Here is a 20217-nt window from a genome sequence, read left to right as displayed (position 1 = left end):
ATAAAAAATTTCCCTTTTATAACATTCAGAATGTTATAATGTTCAGAATGAGGAGGCGCAGCCTGTGGTAAGTTGTCTGGTGAAACCTGATTGCCTGGAGACAAGAAGGTAAAGCCCTACTATGTAAATCAGAATAAAATGTGTTTTCCACTTTTTTGCTTCACTTTCCTGGGATTCTGTAAATCTGGTGGTGAGATAGAGAGGTGAGGTAGTGCTAGCGATTAAAGGAAATAGTGGCTTACTGCAGGCTGACAGATCTAATCATGAAAAATGTTTTTAATTCCACCTCTCAGGAAACCCAGTATTCCGCAAAGCATAATTTGGGAAAATCTAGAAACGGTGAATTTTATAAAAAATATGAAGGATACTCTAGGCTCCTTCCAGTACTGTGATAGAACATGGGACCAGAAGCGACAGGGTAGGAGAGAATTGGCATGGCTTACCCTCCCAGGACGCCGGCGGTCACTGAGGGAAGACAGAGCAGAAACTTAAGGTAGAATCCCTGAAGGAACAACTGGCTGCTGGCTCTGTTCCAGGCTCCTACTTAGCTAACAGCCCAGGATTGCCTGCATAGGTGACAGTACCACCCCCAGTGAACTGTGGTGATTGGAAAGAGAAATGTCACCCATTGACTCGTGTATTTGAACACCTGTTCTCTAGTTCAAGGAGCTCTGCGGGAGGTGGGAGGAATGTTGTGGAACCTTGAGGTAGTGGAGCCTTGTTGGAGGAAGTATATCATGGGGGTGGGCTTTGAGAGCTTATAGCCTGGCCCATTTTCCTGTCCTCCCTCCCTCCCTCCTTCCCTCCCTCTCTGTCTCTCTCCCACTCTCTCCTCCTTCCTTCATGTGTGGAAATAAAAATGTTCTCAGGCAGATTTCTGCTCCCGTGCCAGTCCTTCCCAGCTATTGTGAACACTTTTCTTGTAATCGTAAGCCAAAATTAGCTCTTTGGCTGCTGTACAGTCTTCTACACCAATTAAAAATCAAGACAATCCCCCGTAGACTTGCCCATAGGCCAAGCTGATCTAGGAAATTAAGGCTTTTTTCAGATGACTCTAAGCTGTGTCCAGTTGGAGGTCAAAGCACCCAGAATGGAGAAAACCAGAAGAAAACAATATTTTTGTGCTCTTTATGATCCTTGTTTCTTCTACCCTCTAAAATAAACTGAAATCTTCACGCCATTAGTTCTACTTCATGGCAAGAGTATGACTGTGAGTTGGTTGGTGTGGATAGCATATTGAGTTCCCAGCCAGACTTGGTTGCAAAATGAGACCCAGTGTCAAAAAAAATCAAACAAATGAACAAACAAATCCACCAAGATTTGAGGTTTTCTCTTCTTCCAAAGTCCTTCCACGTTCTTCAGACCAGAAAATCATTAGTGCTTTTTAAGGCTGAAGAATAAATTGATGCGTTGGGATTTTAAGGCTAAGGTACAGTGCATAGGAGATAATGACTTTGGTAGAAGGCATAAACTACTTGCTTTTAAATACAAAGACAAGCTACATTTCTTCATGTATAACCAAGACTTTTTATGGTGATTTTGCACTTAAAAACATGCTGGGGTTCAAGTCATGTAGGCCCAGTTTAAACTTGCTAAAGTTTGGACCAAGCAAGCTATTTCCCCAGCCCCTGTGGAAAGGGGGATATAATAGCTGTTGCAAAAAAGAGGTGGAGAGTTTACATGATTTGCTTGACAAAGACTTTGAACTCTCTCTGGTCACTAATAGGATGGAAACATTGGTTTCTTTTGACTGTACTTGTGTCTGAATGCATCTGCAAGCCCTCCACAGGCTACCTGCCACCTAAAGAACATCATACAAGAAGCTACTGCCCCCAACAATATTTTTTTTCATCTTTTTTCCCCTGCCTCTGCCTCAGGCAGTACTTTGTTGATAACACTTGGGCCTTCTATATAAACAGTTATCTGGTATGGGACGTCTTTCTGTATAGTGTTGCTTTTATTTACAAAGATGCTGCTTTTGACCAATGGCTTAACAGAATATAGCCAGGCTAAAAGAGATAGAGAGAGAGAGAGTAGGCAGAGTCAGAGAGAAACCATGTAGCCACCAGAGACAGACACTAGATGCCAGACAGAACTTTAACCAGTAAGCCACTGCTGTGTGGTGATACACAGATGAATAGAAATGGGTTAATTTAAGATATAAGGGTTAGCCAGAAATAAACTATTGGCCAACAGTATTGCAACTAATACAAAATTCTGTGTGATTATTTTGGGAGTCTGGGCGGCCAGGATACGAACAAGCAGCCTCCCCCAACAGGTATCCTGTTATTATTTATGACTGCGGGGCTCAGCCCAGTGCAGCTAAATTAGTTTCATAAGATAGAGTCAGTGCCAGAATGAGTCACCAACACAGGGAGATGCTTCCCCCTCCTTCAGGCTTTGCTGTGCAGTGGCCTCAGCTACCTTCTGGTCTCAAAGGTTAGAGAGTCACTGAGGAGTGACGGGGACAGAGACCTCAAATATTTCATTCCTTGTGCTCCTCTAGCATCCCAGAAACAAACAAGTTGGCATCCGTCCGGGAATAGTCAGGTCACCATAGGACAATGAAAATGTCACATTGATTTCTGTCTCTGACTCTACCACTCAAACCTGCTTCTCTTCCATGAGTTTTTCTATTTTTTTCCTCTTAATGTTCCTTTTTAAAATGTTTCTCCTTTCCAGATGGCATCCCCCACCCCAGCATACAATCATCTCCACCCTTTAATGATTCTCCTTCTCATCCCCCCTTCTAATGCATTCAAAATTAATGATAATGGCATCCACAACAATAATAAGCGGTTGTCTACGAATGCACAGCCAGAACACAGAGTGCTTTTCCCCAGAGATATCGCAGGTGTTTTCCCAAGGCCCACCATCCTGGTTGTTGAGTGGCTGAGCCACAGGGAAGCAGGTGGGAGAGCGTGGGTGGTACCCAATAAGGCTCCCACTAGAAGCACTCTGCTGCCAGTCCTTCTGACAAAGAGATGTTTGATGAAATCTAATGCACTGTGGCTCATGAGGTTTACGTGGTTCGTGTGCTCTGTGCCAGTCATAATATGGTTTCTAAAGAAAACTCTCAAATTCAGTCTGTGGAAGAGAAAAAATGGAAATTTAATGAATCCCACTTGATGTTTTCACTAAAACTGTGGCATAGTCTCTGGATTTTCTGTCTAGACAGATCTTATTCTAGGAATAAATGGGGCTTGTGCTTTTCAGACCAATGCCATCAAACACATGTTAAAAATTACACTGAAGTGCCCAGTGATGCCTGTATTGTAATGAGTTGTTTGTCAGGTTCAAGACCTCTGGCTTCTGATATATCATCAACCCTGTACACTCAGAGGCAATCCTCCCAAATATCCCAACATTGCATAATCATGGAGATTCTTCTGCCATGGTTCCACAGTGCCAGCCTCTTCTTCATGTTCTCCAGAAGGTCAGAGATGGGGTAGATGTGTGGGTAAGTCAACTCAAAGCCCTGGATGTGGGTCAGGGAGGTAGCTGATTATTAGGTGAGCCTGGGGTGCTGGGGCTGCCTCCCTCAGGCAAGGAGAAGAGCCTGCTCTATTATGCCCATCCCATCATGACATGCTCTTCCATACCTGTGGTGAGGAGCAGGGCCAGCTCTTCCAGGACCAACATAGGACAGTGTTGATTCAGCCTGGCCCTTGGATTTCAACACATCAAACCACATTAGTCTGAAAGGATTCCACAGGTTCTCATCCTCCGTGGAAACAAAATAGAACCACTTTTCCAAAGCAACATATTCTTAGACCCAAATTTTGAAGACAAGATACCTTTAAAGTGTATACATTGATAACTTAGCTCTTTCACATCAAAAAACTGAAAGAAAACACAATAATATACATAAGTCAGACTGTGTGTATTTTCCATCTTTACATGGCTTATTTTTTACTCTATTACTTGTTAATATTTATTTAATAATAAATAATCTTTGCTCATTTAATCTATGACTTTCTGTACTCTGTTTCTTTAAAGACTTTGTTTTGTTTTATTTTACATTTATCCAGCACTGTGACTCATTTAGAGTTTATTTTATGTCAGAATTTGTCATATCATGGAGCTGTAATTCTTTTCTGTCCAGGAGTGCTTCTTAAACTGCTAAGTGCTTTTAAGGCTGCTTTGCCTTTTGGCTCTGCCCAGTCAAACATGGCAGGGGAGAGGTCTGTTTGGCACAAACCATTTTCACAGCCTCATTTTCAGGCACACAGTGGGTCTATATTGCCATTAAGTAAATTGTAGCACTCTGCTCACAAACCCCATTTAAATGCTTGTCCTCCTGAAAGAGTCAGAGTTCATGCAGGCAGCACAGCCCAGGAAGCCACAGTTTTCAAAACCATGAAGCTTTTTTTCTGCTACTGCTGAATCAGTAAGGCCTCTCTTAAAGGAGCTGCAGCATGCCACCAGCAAGCAGAGCTCATCTGAAAAAAAAAAAAAATGTAGCTGATCTTTGTTTTTTAGTGTCTAGAATTTCTTTCCAACACTTCTCAGGTTTTATGTGGATTTAATCAGCCACATTGGCACACCAGTTTGTTGTAGGAGGCCGCTTGTTTGTTTTCCAGCTGCCCGGCAGCTCAGACCCAAAATAACCACAGAGAAACTGTATTAATTAAATCATTGCTTGGCCTATTAGCTCTAGCTTCTTATTACCTAGCTCCTACATCTTAATTTAACCCATTTCCATTATTTTATTTTTACCACAAGGCTCGTGGCCTACCAGCAAAGTTCTGGCATGTCTGTCTCTTGGGGTCAGCTCCATGGCTTCTCTAAACTCCATCTCCTTTCTCCCAGCATTCAGTTTGGTTTTCCCTGCCTAGCTCTGCTCTACCCTATCACAGGCCTAAGGCGGTTTTTTTATTAACCAGTGGTATTCACAGCTTACGGAGGGAAATCTTACATCACATTGCCCTCAACAGCAGCTGGGCCCAGATGCCACCATGGCCCTAGGTGGCAGGCAGAACCCACATCAGCCTGCTCCTCATTGTCCTGGCTTCTTCATTTCTGTCCCTCTCCACAATACATGAACCAGTCTTCTCCTCTCCCTCTCCCTTTTCCTCCACAACATTTTTGCTCATCATGGTGCTGGGCAGACCTGTGAATGTATTCAACCAGTCCAAGGTCATATCCAGGTAGACATGGTTGTTTTTCTTCTGTCTGGGCTGTGAGGACCCAAGCAAACCTGTGAATATCTTCCATCTTTATGTGTTTTTAAGCCACCCAAATACTTTGAGAAATAATATAAATTTAAAAAGAAATAAATGAAGTTGTAAGGCCTGCCTTTGTACAATCATCTGTACCATGAATCTTGAGATATAATATAATATAATATAATATGAGCTATAATCTGAGTTTGGACTCGTAGAATATTTTCATTTTATTGCCTCATTTATAAATTGATTTCATGAAAATATTTTATTGAAATACCATAAGAAGGACTGGTGAGATGGTTGGTAAAGTAACTGTTGCCAAGCCTGACAATCTAAGATCAATCTCCACAACTCATATAGTAGAACTGACTCTTACAAGTTGTTCTCTGACATATGTGTGTTCATATGTATTCTCTTACATGTGTGTGTCCATATGTACTCTGTGGCGAGTGCTGATGTCCAGTGTACCACCATATGCACACAAAAGAATGAAATAACTGGAAGGTAGGTAGATAGGTACATATGTGTGTGCATATAGATAGATATCACAAGATCAACCATTTTTCAGAGTTAACACATAAGTATTTAATCTAAATTCATAAACAAAAAGAATAGACTGTCAACCCAAAGTAAATATGGACTGGTCAGTTTTCTAAGCTAAGTATTCTGAATATATAGAGCACTGTCCAATCTATATCTGATGTGGGATTCCCCGCTCTATGCTGTGAATACCATTGGTTAATAAAGAAACTGCTTCTAACCAATGGCTTAACAGAATATAGCCAGGCTAGAAAAGATATATAGAGAGAGTAGGTGGAGTCAGGGAGAAGATATGTAGCTGCCACCAAAGACAGATGCCTCCACCGGAGCCCACTGAAACATTGCTGGCAGACCACAACCTTGTGGTGATGCACAGATTAATGGAGATGGATTAGTTTAGGATATTGGAGCTAGCTAACAATGCGTTTAAGCTATTGACCAAACAGTATTACAAATAACAAAGTTTCTGAGTGATTATTTTGGGTCTAGACAGCCGAGAACAAATGAGCAGCATGTGCCAACATGTACCTACTTTGGATTGATAATTTTCCAAATCTATTCTTTGTGTGTGTGTGTGTGTGTGTGTGTGTGTGTGTATGTGTGCGTGTGCGTGTGGGTGTGCGTGTGTGTGTGTGTGTGCTTACCTGAATTATCTAGGTTCATAATTTCAAGACAAGTTAAGTAGAAGGCGTAAGTAAGCAGGCACATTTTGACAGACTACCAGTCTGGTCTGTACAAGTTCAAGGCCCTCAACTGATCTAGCACAAGGATGACAATTTCTTCTTCAACTGTCTACCAGCACTATGATGTGGAAAAATAATTTGTATTTATAAACTAAAGCAGTGAGTTTCTTTTTAAAGATTTATTTTATTTGTGGGTGTATATGGAGTAGAGGTAGGGAGTGTGTTATGTGTGTGTGTGTGTGTGTGTGTGTGATATGTGTGTGATTGGTGTGTGGGGAATGGAAGTGAGTGTGAGAGAATGGGTGTAGGAGGGTAGGGGTGAGGTGTGGGATGGAGTGTGTGGGGAATGGGGGTGGGATGGGTGCATATGGAGTGGGTGCGTGGGGAGTGGGGATAAGAGGTATGGAGGGGTAAAGGAATGGTGTGGGAGGGTGGGTGAGTGGTGGGTGGTTGGGGAATGGAGGTAGGGGTTGGTGTTTATGGGGTGGGTGTGTGGGAATCGGCAGTGGAGGTCTTTAGAGGCAGAAGAGGCTGTCAGGCTCCCTGCTGTTGGAGTCAGAGGCAGTTGTGAACCACTCATCATGGGTGCTGGGAACCAAAGTTGGGTCCTCTGAAAGAGTAGCAAGCACTCCTAATTGCTGAGCCACCATCTCTCTAGCTCAGAGAACTGATTTGCATATCCCTCTTTTATGTTCTAGAAGGCTAAAGAGTCTTTCCACTTCATTCCCAGGATCTAGCTGCATCTCTGCTGGCCTCACACTCCTCCTTCCTCTGCCTTTAGAGTGCTGGGATAATAGTTATCCACCACTACACCCAGCTTCTAGAGAAAGATCACTTTTAAATATTTACTTCTTTATGTGTATCATGAAGGATGCAGGTACGCCACATCACAGTGAAGGTCAGAGGACAACTTGTGCGAGTTGGTTCTGTTTTTCTGCCACACAATTTCATACTTGGGTTATCAGACACGACAGCAGGTGTCTTTGCTCAGTGATCCATCTCACCAGGCCCTGAAAAAACTCTTATTAGTGATTAGGAGTTACTCCAGCTGACACTATCAATTGGAGGTCGCCGTCTCAGGCACAAACATAGGACCCATAAGGAACTAAGATGTTTCCTCAGTGTAAGCCTCTTACAGCCATGCAAATGGCCAACTATTAACAATGTATCATACTTCATCATCATTTGAGCAGTGTACATTGTAAGAAATAAAATTTGGTGGTTCATTTTCAAATGTACCTTACCAGTGTAGGTCTAAACAGAATGCACTGCTATTCACCTAGTCCATTCCCCCTCAACTCTGCTAAGCCACACACACACACACACACACACAGAGACACCTGCTAGTCTAGCTACAGCACCACCCAAACCAGACGTTAGAGTGGAAAATTACTAACAGCCAAGTTTGCCTAGAGACTTTCGAATGTGACCAAGCCATGTCGTGAGAAGCTTTAAAATACCACGGTGTGACATACAAAGATAATCCACACATGGCTATTGTTTTAAAAAAAAAAAAAAAGGAAAAACAAACACAAACGGCCACAGTCATGGGACAGGTAAAATCTGGGCTATCGTTCTACCCTTCTAGTTGGTTACTCGCAGAGGAAAGGGTGGAAGGGGTTTGCTGCCAGGGTTTATGAGGTGTTTTTCCATCTCAGGGTACCTGCCATCTAGGCTGACACAGGGCTTTCTGAGCCCATAAAATAAAGGTCACTTTCAACACTCTGGGTCTCCAGTGCTCTTGCCGTGAAGCACTCTTATTTGTTTCCCAAGATGTGGGCATCCTACACACACACACACACCACCACCACCACCACCACCACCACCTCCATCACCACCACCACCACCACCACCACCACCACCACCTCCACCACCACCACCACCACCACCACCTCCACCACCACCACCACCACCACCTCCACCACCACCACCACCACCACCTCCACCACCACCTCCACCACCATCACCACACCACCACCACCTTCACCACCACCACCACCACCACCACACCACATGAGCAAATCAGCAATATGGTCAAAGGGTGGGTTTTGCCATCACTCCTGGTCCAATATGCCATATTTTTACACTTACCAACCATCTTTGAGAACATTCAACTCACAGAGCTTCAATTTCCCCTTGAACAGTGGAGAGACTTTCAACCTCAACAGCTCAGAATCATTAAGATGAACCTGAAATCAAGTGTGAATTGCCTCTTAGTTCCTGATGCAAAAGAAGCATTAACTATGTAGGAACTGGCATTGTTTCTATTATTATTAAAACCCCCAAATTCTTAGAAACTTTTTATTAAAGAGATTCAACTAATTACTAATTACAAAGAAAACTTTTACTATTCAAAAGAAGCTTCGCAGCTTTCATCCCTCTCCGAAGTTATGATGTTGCCGTTGCTGCCTAAAATGCTCTAAAACTCCAAAAGGTGATAAAGTCATATCAATTTGTGCTATGGATAAAAGCTCCAAGTACTAATTAGATTAGAGGCTGCCATGACTTTTCTAGATGGCTAGGTTTAGTGAGTGATTGCTCAGCTGGCATTAATATTAATAATGGCAATAATTATTAAACCTTTTAATGGCTCATAATTGCAAACGAAACCTCCACAAAAGCAGTAGATCCTTTTTTCTCCTTTTACTCAACGAATCCATTGCTTTGTTCACTGTCAAACACAGTCTATGGATGCTGGTACCAGGGGCTTTCTGCTCAGACAGTTTCCTTCAGACACTTGGTGGGCTTGCGTGATGTTTCTGTGCCCCTTCAAGGGAAGGAGAGCTGCTTGCAGAGAGAGACTGAAGGGACTCACATTTAATCCAAAGGGAACAAGTGAACCAATGAGATTTTATTAGCAATCGAAAATCTTATAAATGACTCATTTGCCTCAATGTATTGAAATGGGTCTCTGGCCTTTTAAGCCAACTTGAAAGGCAATCTGAGGACAAATCAGAAACACACATCTGACTCTCTTCAGAAGGAAACATCGCATGGGACTGTAACAAGGTAGGTTGCAGAGAAGTCATATAAAGGAAACGTAATATACGTAAGTGTCCCTGGATGCTTTCCAGGCCTGGGCCCAGCTCTTTGTGGTAACGATTCCATTAGTCATTTATTTGTGTAACTGCAAATTTGATACCCAGTGTTCCTGTATTTTTTTAAAACCAACCTAACTAACTTCTTGCTTCACTTTGCAAATGTTGCTGGTTCCATTTCTAACTCTTACTTGAAGGAATCGGTCTTTTAGCAAATTCTGGAGGCTGGTAGATGCTTTGACAGAAAAAAAAAAAATAAAGCTTTACTTTAATTCGACAACAAAGTAGCCAGACTCGCCAGCATTCTGTTTTCAGTAGCATCCTTCAGCAACATCACGCTTCCTCCCTTGATGACTCTTGCTGTATAGAAAGCCTGCCATAGTTGGATACCTACCCTGCTATTCCAAGCCTGGAGGCTTCCTCGGTCTTTGAGTTTCAGACATGCGCAGTGTCTTCCTCCAACTATTTCGGTTATAGCTCACCTGGATGTGAATGGGAGACAACTTGGAAAAAAATCCCCAGGCTCCCAGCCTGGGGAGGCTGTCGCAGTGAATGAAACAAACGGCGAAAATGACAGTTTCAGGCTCTGGCGCTCCAAAGGGAGATGAGGGATAGTATTCAGAATCTCTCCATCTGGAGCCCTGAAAACATCTGGTTTTAAAAGTAGCTCAAATGAAATCCCCCTCATCCAGCGAACTTCAGGGAGCACCGCTGCGGGGGAAGAGAATTTCTAGAGGTTTTCCGTTTCCTGGGGAATAGGTGGGTAGAAACTCTAAATGTTTTGTGGTCATTTTTATGCTCAGCGACGTTTATTAGAACTACTTCGGTTGTGAAGAAATGTTGGCTTTGATAATCTGTTTGAAGTTAATGAGTGGAGGGCAACGCACACCACTCTCTTCCCAACGCCAGATCCCCGGTGGGTTAGAGATCTATCTTAAGTGATTCCACCGTCCTCATTAGCATTACTTTCAAACAGGGTTCTAATGAACATCGATGACTACGCTGTAGACATTATTATAAAAAGCCCTGGGTATATGAGTGACTGAATGGAGAGACGTGTTTTATCTCTCAGGCTCTAGTTACCTCCTGCCACGGGTTTGTCTTGGGTTTTGTTGTCGTTTGGATTTGTTTGCGTGTGTTTGGTTTTGTGATACCAGGATCAAACCCAGAGCACTGTGCGTGCTCTCAAGAACTCCACCAGTGCGCTGCACTCACAGATATAACAGCTGATATTTAATAAAAGCCTAAAGAAGATCAAGGCTGCAAAGCTCTCTCTTTGAGAATTAGAAATAGATTATAATAGTTTATTCCAAGTTAAGCATGAGAGCGTAAGCCGGTTATTTCAAAATACAGAATCTTTCATCCTTGAGGACAAACACAAAACTTTCTGGATAAATATCAGTTTTGTAATTACGTAGAGGTTTGGTTATATTTTTCTGTGCTCTTGAATGTTTTTACAAGAATGTAGAATTTGTTTTTGTATTTAAATACCAAATTGAATAAAGATAATGCTTGAGGATTTACACTATTCCTATTGAGAATCTTAAAGACCTATTGCTGCTCACAAAGGTCTCTACAAAAGACACGTAAACTTACTTTTAGCATCCTACAGGTATGGTTTGAATATGAAATGCCCCCTACAGGCTCACATGTTGTAATCCCCAGATGGTGGCACACTTTGAGAGGTGATACAAACATTAGAATTAAGACTTATATGAGAAAGTTGTATATAAGTAAGGGCGAGGGGGGGGGGGGACCCATGGGAGTGCCTTGTCCCTAGTCCCTCCTATCTCCCTTATCACTACTTCCTTCTGCTGCCCCACCTCTTAAACTCACCTTGATTGACAGGCCCCTCTGAAAACTGGTCCAAAAACAGATCCTTACTCACTTAGGCAGTTTTGACCAGGTATTTTGTCACAGGGATGACTCAGAAAATAAAATGAATTCTTTGGTCTGGGACAGGAAGAGCATTTAATTTGCTGCTTTTAGACCATGGTCAAAGGTCAGTAGCATCTGATGTGGTCACATCTTAGAGGCATAAATTAGAGAATTATAAAGGAGCATCGTAATGGTTCACATTACTTGTCAACCCAACAGAATCTAGATTCACCTGACAGATGGCCCTCTAGGCTTGACTGTGGGGAATTATGCTGACTATAACCCACCTACACTGTATCCACAGTCACCCATATAAATACACATAATAAAGACATTAAGGGCTAGCATCCACATAGAACAGTCCATGTCCGGCATTTGTCTTTCTAAGTCTCCCTTAACTTTTTTAACATATATGAGTATTTTGCAGGCATGTTTGTCTGAGTATCATGTGTGAGCCTGGTGCTCTCAGAAATCAGATGGACTCAGAGCCTCTGGAACTGAAGTTACAAATGGTTGGGAGTCGCCATATGGGTGCTGGGAACTGAATGCAAGTCCTTCAGAAAATCAGCCAAGGCTCTTAACTGTTGAGCTACCTCTCCATTATGTCTTTATGGCTATTTCTGGCTGTGCTTCTTACTTGCCTTGATCAGTTTTTGATCCATATTTAAAATCATTAAAATGTTTTGTGTGTCTAAAAGCTGAACTGTGAGTATTCTGTGTCATTGGTCTGCATGCCCTGACCTTGGATATCTGACTTTCCAGCTCTTAGGATTTTAAGTTTGAAATGTAGAGTTCCTAGAGCATAAATTCAGGATATGTTTGAAATTTCTTAATTTGTTAAGTTTAAGATATTTCTAGTTGAGCAAATTTTGAGGGAGTTTGCCACCAATAGACTTTCACTAAGCACACAATGATATTATATATTTCATAAACAAGAAAATAATCCTGTAAGTGTTCTACATAAAAGCACAGATGGTTGTGAAGGTGAAATAAATGAGTAAATTATATAGTATTCACATTGATAAGGCTATTTGTTTTAAGAAAAATCCACAAGAGACAAAGTTCTTCCTTTGTTATATAGACTGTAGGGCTTGAGAGCTGGCCAGTGGGCAGCAGGAGCTCTCTGTTAATTCCTTAACCTTCATGATGCAGAAGTGTCTGCAGGGTTATATTAGCATTCATCTCAAGTTGCTAGTGGAAACAGATGCAGATCTGCCTACAAATGGAGAAAGCTTGTTAGTTTCTTATCACAGTATGTGCATCCTAAGGACCATGAAGGGCACAGACTAAAGACTTTGCTAACTGAACTGCAAAACATTGTAAATCTATCAAGCAAGTTCAGAAAAACCCTTCTTTCACCAGCAACTAATATTTGATTTATAATGCTTATAATGATATCCACTTCATATCTCAATAAAACTCAATCCTGGCTAAACTAGGTAACATAAACAGGAAGTAGCATGTACTTGAATGTGCCATAAATATATTTTATATAAAAATATAAGGTATAAATTAAAGATGTAGGGACGAGGGTTTCTCCCTTGGATGGTGTTTGCCTAGTATACACAAGCCCTGAGCTAATCCCCAGCATTGCATAGCCAGGCATGATGTTGCATGCTTGCAATCCTAGCTCTCAGAATGTAGAGGCAGGAGGATCTGAAGTTCAAGATCATCCTCAGAGACATGAAGAGATGACATGGGATTTAATCCACCAAAAGACAAATGAGTCAAGACTGAGAACTAAGCATTAATATTTTTGAGTATAGCAATAAGAATGTCTCAGGGACTGAGAATATGGCTCAGTCAATAAAGGGTTTGTCTGTAGAAACATGAGAACCTGATTTCAGTTCCCCAGCACCCAGGTAAAAAGTCAGGTGTTCTGGTATCTACACATAACTTCAAGGGTAGGGTGCAAAGACAGAAGGATTCATAGGGCTCACTGACCAGCCAGTTGAAACATAAATTTTAGGCTCAGGGAAAGATCTTGTCTCAAAAATAAAAGATAAAGAAGTAATTTGAAGGAAGGACTTCCTAACATAAACCTCTGGCCTCCACATGTACCTGCACAAGCAAGCCCACCACACACACACACACACACACACACACACACACACACACACACATACCCCACATACATACCATACACATGAATATAAACACACACATGCATGTGCATACCATACATGCACACATACGCACATGCACACACACACATGTACACATGCATACAACACACACAATGTCTTTTAAAGTTCTGAACACTTTGAAAGCAGGATAGTAGAGAGTTAAAAGGTCTCTTCCTTCAACTTTCTCTAGGTGATGTTGCAATCCCTGGGTGAGGTCTGAGCCTATGGTTCTGTAAACACACTGAAGCAACATAGAGATGCCTATCGTGTTCTGTGTTCTCTCACACAGACCAAACAAATATTTGTACTGTGAATTGATAAAATGGCAAAGTAGCCCCAGAGCTGAAGGTCAGAAAGGGGATAAGGTCTGAACCAACTAAACAAAAATAGCCATAATGGTGAACGCCTGCCTTTAGCACCACTATTTAATCTCAGAAACCCATCCTTAACTTTCTCCTCAACCCATTGCCTACTTAATTTCTTGCTAACCCTCATTGGCCAACCAAAATGGATTCATCTCTGACCTACTCCTCTTGGCCTTAAACTGAGCAAGGCTGAAATTGCCAGCTACTTCCCCCTGAACTTTAGGTGTAGAAATAGCATAGAAACTCGAGGCAGACTATGATACTTTCAGGAGTTTACTTGGCATCTTTGACTCCATTTTCCTTGCTGGAACAAGGCCCAGTAGTATGGTTGGGGGAACCTTGGGGGACATGAGATGGGAGAAGACACAAAGGCCCCAGATCCAGCACTGCTGTCTCTCAGTGGACTAGAATCCTGCCATGGTAATAGAGGGAATCAGCTTCATTCAGCAAACAAAGGTGCCAAGAATTTCCATAGCCTCCTTTACTGGGCTTTTAGTGTCTGCAGAATTAAAAGCTTGATTTCTACATTTGGGGGACTTCTGGCCATTTTTATTAACATAGATTTTTTTATACACAATAATGTGTTTTTATGACATTGCCAAATATGTATGTGGTATACTTGGAGCACATTCATCCTGTTTCTCTCCACTCTCTGCCTTGTCTCAGTCTCAGTAATCCCCTGGCTCTTCACACTTTCTGCTCTGTGAGTGAGTGTGTGTGTGTGTGTGTGTGTGTGTGTGTGTGTGTGTATGCACATGTATGTGATGCTTTAACATATGTTGGTGTAATGTTCATACACCTGTGTGCAGGTACATGAACTCAGGCAGAGGCCAAAGGAAGATATCAATTGTCTTCCTCCATTGAACTTCACTTCATTTTTTTTGAGACAGAGTTTCTCACTGAAGCTCACAGGTTTATCTAGAACGACTGGGCATCAAACTCCCCAAATCCACCTGTCTCCTACCCCCCAGCACTAGGATTACAGGCACATGTGGCCACACTCAAGTTTTACATGGGAATCTAGGTGTGCGAGGGAGATGCCAGGAGACACAGAGAGGAAACCGGTAGTACAAGATGGAAGAGAGGTAATGCCACAAGATAGAGCACAGATTAATAGAAATGGTTTCATTTGAAATATAAAAGCTAGTGGGACAAGCCTAAGCAATAGGTCAAGCTTTCAAAAAATGAAAGTCTCCATGTCATTTTTTGTGAGCTGAGTGGCAAGTCAGAGAAAGACTCATTACAAAAATGCACATTAGTATTAATTCTTAGTCAGGGTTCTCCTGACGAGAACCTTATAAAGGAAAGTGTTAGATTGGCTTGCATGATATAGTCTGGGGGTTCACTAATGGCTGTCTCGCATCAGGGAGACAGAGAATCTGGAGAAGCTCAGTCCATGAGAGTGGGCACCTCAGAAGCACTAAACTTGCACTAAAGCTTGAGAGGATCTTTGAATGCTGCCTGTCTCCAATCCATCTTGGAAGAGGGAAGAAGCTGGATTCTGATAGCAGCCAAGGAATGCAGCTGATGCAGCGGTAGAGTAGATGGACATGCCAGAAAGAATGAAGATTGGCATGAAGCGTGACTAATAAAAACCCAGACACAGATATTGCAGTTCAAGCTGAAAGATCAGAGAAGCAAAGCAGCCAACCACTAGAGAGCTCTTACCTCTATGAAATCTTCAGACTGAAAAGAGGTGAGTTCCTGTCTCATCCCACCTTACATTCCTCTTTAGTGCTGGGATTAAAGGCGTGCACCACCACCGTCCAACCTTTATGGCTAACTGGTGTGGCTGTTGGGATTAAAGGTGTGTGTCACCACTGCCTGGTCTGTATGACTGACTAGTGTGGCTAGCTGTGCACTCTGAGCTTCAGGCAAGCTTTATTTGTTAAAACACAAATAAAATATCACTCTACTGGTCGGCAAAAGCAAAGCTTCCCTCTTCCATCTGATTTTTTCTGTGTGGTCCTTTCTACTTCAAATTGCCTGATCTAGAAAATCCTGCACACATGGACTCAGAGGTTTGCCTGTTAGCGGACTCCGGATTCAGTCAGGTTGACAACCCAGATTAATCATCACAGGAAGTAACAGCGAGGGTGTGGTTTAAACGTAGATGTCATACCTCATACACTCATGCCCTGTGTTCAATTCCAAGCATCAGAAAAAGAAAATGATGCAGGCTCGATGGCCCATTCACAGAGCATCACAGACAAAACTAGGTGCAAACCCTTTTTTGCTGACCTAAACCTTTGGGGGAGGTGACTGTTTTAAAAACTACCAGTAAGGTTATGTGTCTTGCTCTGCCCTTAAAACATACCTTGAGGAAGGGAAAGTCTGCATTTGTCTGGGTCACATAAAATGTCACAGTTCTTAATCTTGCCACACAAGCTCTTGTGGCTTTCAAAAGCAGCTAACTTGAAGTGTGCATTGCAGCTGGCAAAGCAGGCTGAAAATATTTCTATAAAATCACCTGGGAAATTCTACTGTCCAACAGGAAAGCTCGCTTAGTGCATATCAGAGGGGACGGTGGCCAATTACGCTCCCAAAATGAACTGCCTGCTGATTCCTGTCCATTGCTTAAACAAACTTCCTTTCCGGTTTATTTTCCCTAATGTGACCATTCTGGGCCACCACAAGCTGGGCTTGTTCTGACGGCATTGAACTTTGCACATGGGGGGATAAAAGAGATCTGTTTTAATCTAGGTCCACATAGGAAAGAAGCAGGCTATTTTTGCTTCTGAAAGCTTTAAGTGTGGAAAAAATGACCTAAGTCCTTGAAGTGTCTCTGTAGGTTTGAAGGAAACTCAGAGAGAAAGAAAACCAAAGGTGAGCTCACATTGCAGGCGTGAGGAAGAGCTTTAAAGACTTCCGGGATTGAAAACCCAGACGTCACGAACCGTACCTGTCATTCCAGCACGCAGAAGCCTGTGACCAAATGATGCTGAGAGTTCAAAGCCAGTGTGGACTAGTTTAGTGACTGGGCTACACAAATCCTGTCCCAAAAACACACAATCTAACAGAAGTTAGAGTTCACGGATTTGCTGGATATCATCCAGTCTCTTCAGTCAAAACTGAGGAAGAGTTTTGTAACTGACATCGGCATTCAGGAAAAGGAAAGCATACTGTGCATTTATGCATGACTTCTACTAAACAGGCCTGAAGCAAGAGAGCCAAAAATATGCCGGAACTTCATAAAAACAGAAGAAAAAATGTAGTGTGGAGCTGCGGGCAGGCCTGCTTTTCATCCCACCCGGCTCCTGCATGGTTAGCTTTACACCCGAAATATCAACACACAAATTGTATTCTTTTAAATACTGCCTGGCCCATTATTTCTAGCCTCTTATTGTCTAATTCTCACATCTTGCTTTAACCCATTTCTAATAATCTGTGTAGCACCACGAAGTGGTGCCTTACCGTTTAGTTTCTAGCATACGTCCCTCTTGGGCTGGAGCTTCATCCCGTCTGGCTTCTCTCTGAGGAAAGGCACAGCGGTCGGCCTAACTTAGGAGAGGCGTAGCATCTGACTGAGCCATCTACCTCACTTCCTTCTTCCTGTTCTGTCTACTCCGCCTACCTAAAGGCTGGCCAATCAAATGGGCCAGGCAGTTTCTTTATTAGCCAATGGGAGTCCTCCATCAAAAAAACTCTGGCTCTTTGGCAGCCCCAGTACCTAGAGACACAAATGTGTTGTTCAGCTTAAGGTAATGTAAAAAAATTTGCAGATTTCCAAAGTCAGAAAATGACAAAGCAAGGGGGACTTTCTTGACAGCTCAGCTGTGGCAGATCGCCCATCATTGTACTAAGCCCAGGTGGACACAAGAATCGGGGGCTCAGGGTCAACATTTGATGAATGAGGAGCTCAGGCTCCAGGATAGGCTTCTGTTGGTGGGAACCCAAGGGCTCATCTTTAGAGGCATGCCGACCTTGCCTAACTCCACTGTGTTCCTCCATGGCCTTCCTTACTCCAGGCCACTGGGATCACGCTAAACAAGAGTTCTGCAATTTCCCGGTCTCTGACCTCCATCTTGGAGGCCCTCACGGTGCCAAACCTTGGCCCCTCCCCCAGTCTATTTAAACTGCTCCCTGGAAAGCCCCTGTGTGGTGTGTCCCGTCCCCATCCCTCCCCCTCCCCCCCCCCCCCCCCCCCCCCCCCCGCTTCCAAGTTCCCCTTGGGGTCACCCAAGAGGGCAGGAATCCCATTAAACGTGGATATTTTTTAATTTGTCTTGTTGTGATTGGCTTGATTGGGGTTTTTGCATCAGCAGAGAGCTCGCATTAGGAATATTCCTAACAAGTTCTACTACTGAGTCGGATCCCCAGATAGGGCTATGTTGCCTTTTTAATAAGTATGTTCCCATACTCCTCAAAGGAAATGTGACACTTTAAAAAAAAACATATTTCTTAAACCTATAAACAAAACAAACCTTTTAATAATAACGTGTGATGGCATTACTCAAACTGATGCAAGACAAATTATTTTGTACACAAGGTAACTTTTTAGGATTTTATTTGTGTTTTATGTACATTTGGAAAAAATAATTTGCACATAGAACGAATGGATTCACAAACATTAGTTGTAGACATAAGAGCTGGGAAACTCCACCAAGCCCCACTCCTCCCATTCCAGACCCCACGCTTGAGAAAGCGCACTGTTGGCAGCTCCTGTTCTGAAACTGCTGGAGACCACCTACAGGCTATTTCAGATCCGGCCCATAGACTACCATGTGCTCCGGTGTTCTCTTCCCTGCCTTCTTGAGAGTCACCAGGGAAGACTCTGTTTTGCAGTGCCCTGTTTATTAAATCTGGATTTATTCATTTGGCTTGATTTTGTTTATTGCATTGGCAGCGGAGGAACCCAAAACCAAGGATCTAATACTTATCAAGAAGGCCATGACTGAGAAGTCAAAAGGGAAAAGGTCCCCAGTGCAAGCCTAGACCAGAAAGCTTCCCCAAACAGAACTATGCCTGCATTCTGCCCACAAGCTGGGACACCGGAGCAGCAGAATGGGGCAGCCAGTCAAAATTAGGTGCAATTTGATAGTGCAGCATTCTGCCCTGAGCAGTCACAGCTGCCAATGACAAAAATGAGCTTGTCTGGCCACCTACAAGGTCTTAAAGACCCAGCAGGAAATATGACCAGAGAGCAAAATAATTAGTAATATCACAGAACAAGTTCCTACAAGCCCCGAAACAGGACTGTCCAGCCAGGGTAGCTGATGCTTCTAAAGTCCTACAAAGGCCATCATCAGATAACATTAGCCAATTAAAAGGGACCCTTAGGACACCAGCAGGCAACTTGTACATTCTAATTGGCCATAAGGAAATGTGCTTCCTGTCGTGATTTTGTCCTACCTCCTGGGGGCCTTCCCCATAGTAGAGCAGGCTCTTTCTGCTGTTTGCTTCCCTCTGTCCTTCACTCCAGGCCTGCCGCTCTTTTCCCTATTCACTGTCACATTTCCTGGTCATTATTTAGATGTGTGTGGCCAAGGTGTGTGCCACTTCTCTGTCTCTGAAGATTTCTTCTTCTACTCCACACTTTAAGCGTCCGCTTCCTTCAGTGGCTAGCCAGAGTCACTTCTTCTGAAATTAAACAGATTCAACTTCTAAAGTTTATGAACTGCTCAGTGGAGAGCTAGGTAGACATTCCCTGGGAGCCAGCTCACCTCGACACAAACCGTTTCTGCAAGGTGCCTTAGCCTTCTTGCCAGGACAGCCATGGCTTGTACTTTCTTAGACTCTATAAAAAGCATTTTCTTTTTTAAAGATTCATTTTTATACTGTGTATATGAGTGTTTTGTCTGCATGTGTATATCTGCACCACATGTGTTTCTGGTGGCTGTAAAGATCATAAGCTTATGTTGACTCTCCTGAAACTGGAGTTACAGATGGCTATGAGCCACCATATGGGTTCAGGGAACAAAACCTGAGCCCACTCCAGAGGCAAAAAACTGACCTTAACTTTTGAGCCATCTCTCCCGCTCCGCAGAAACATTCTACGGTTCAATCTTTCCTTTGTCTATTTAAATACTAAACATCATGCGTGTGTGTTTTAAAGAACTTGGACCATCTCTGCTTTCCCATCAAACAGACAGGAGCATGTACCTTAGCATCCAGCCCTCTTAGAGTCACAGTTAATCAGAAGACACCCTACCATCACACCTTTCTGAGTGAATGGCAGAGGTATCTCCTAGCTCGCTCTCAATAGCTGGAGCCCTCTCTCTCACTACTTACAGGCACAGACATGGTTGGAGAGAGAAGCTTCCATTTTCACTGCCTGACAATGTGACCCCTAGAACTCACCATCCAAACTTCATGAACCAAAGAATTTTTCATGATAGAACAACTGAACTAACTTGCAGTCAGTGGACTTCAGAGTTGGTCCCTGGTGGTGATCTGAGTGAGAAGTGTCTTCCCCAGGC

The sequence above is a fragment of the Arvicola amphibius genome, chromosome 2 (genome assembly GCF_903992535.2).
Source record: "Arvicola amphibius chromosome 2, mArvAmp1.2, whole genome shotgun sequence".
NCBI classification, from domain to species: Eukaryota; Metazoa; Chordata; class Mammalia; order Rodentia; family Cricetidae; genus Arvicola; species Arvicola amphibius.
Note: the sequence above shows the minus strand (reverse complement) of the source record.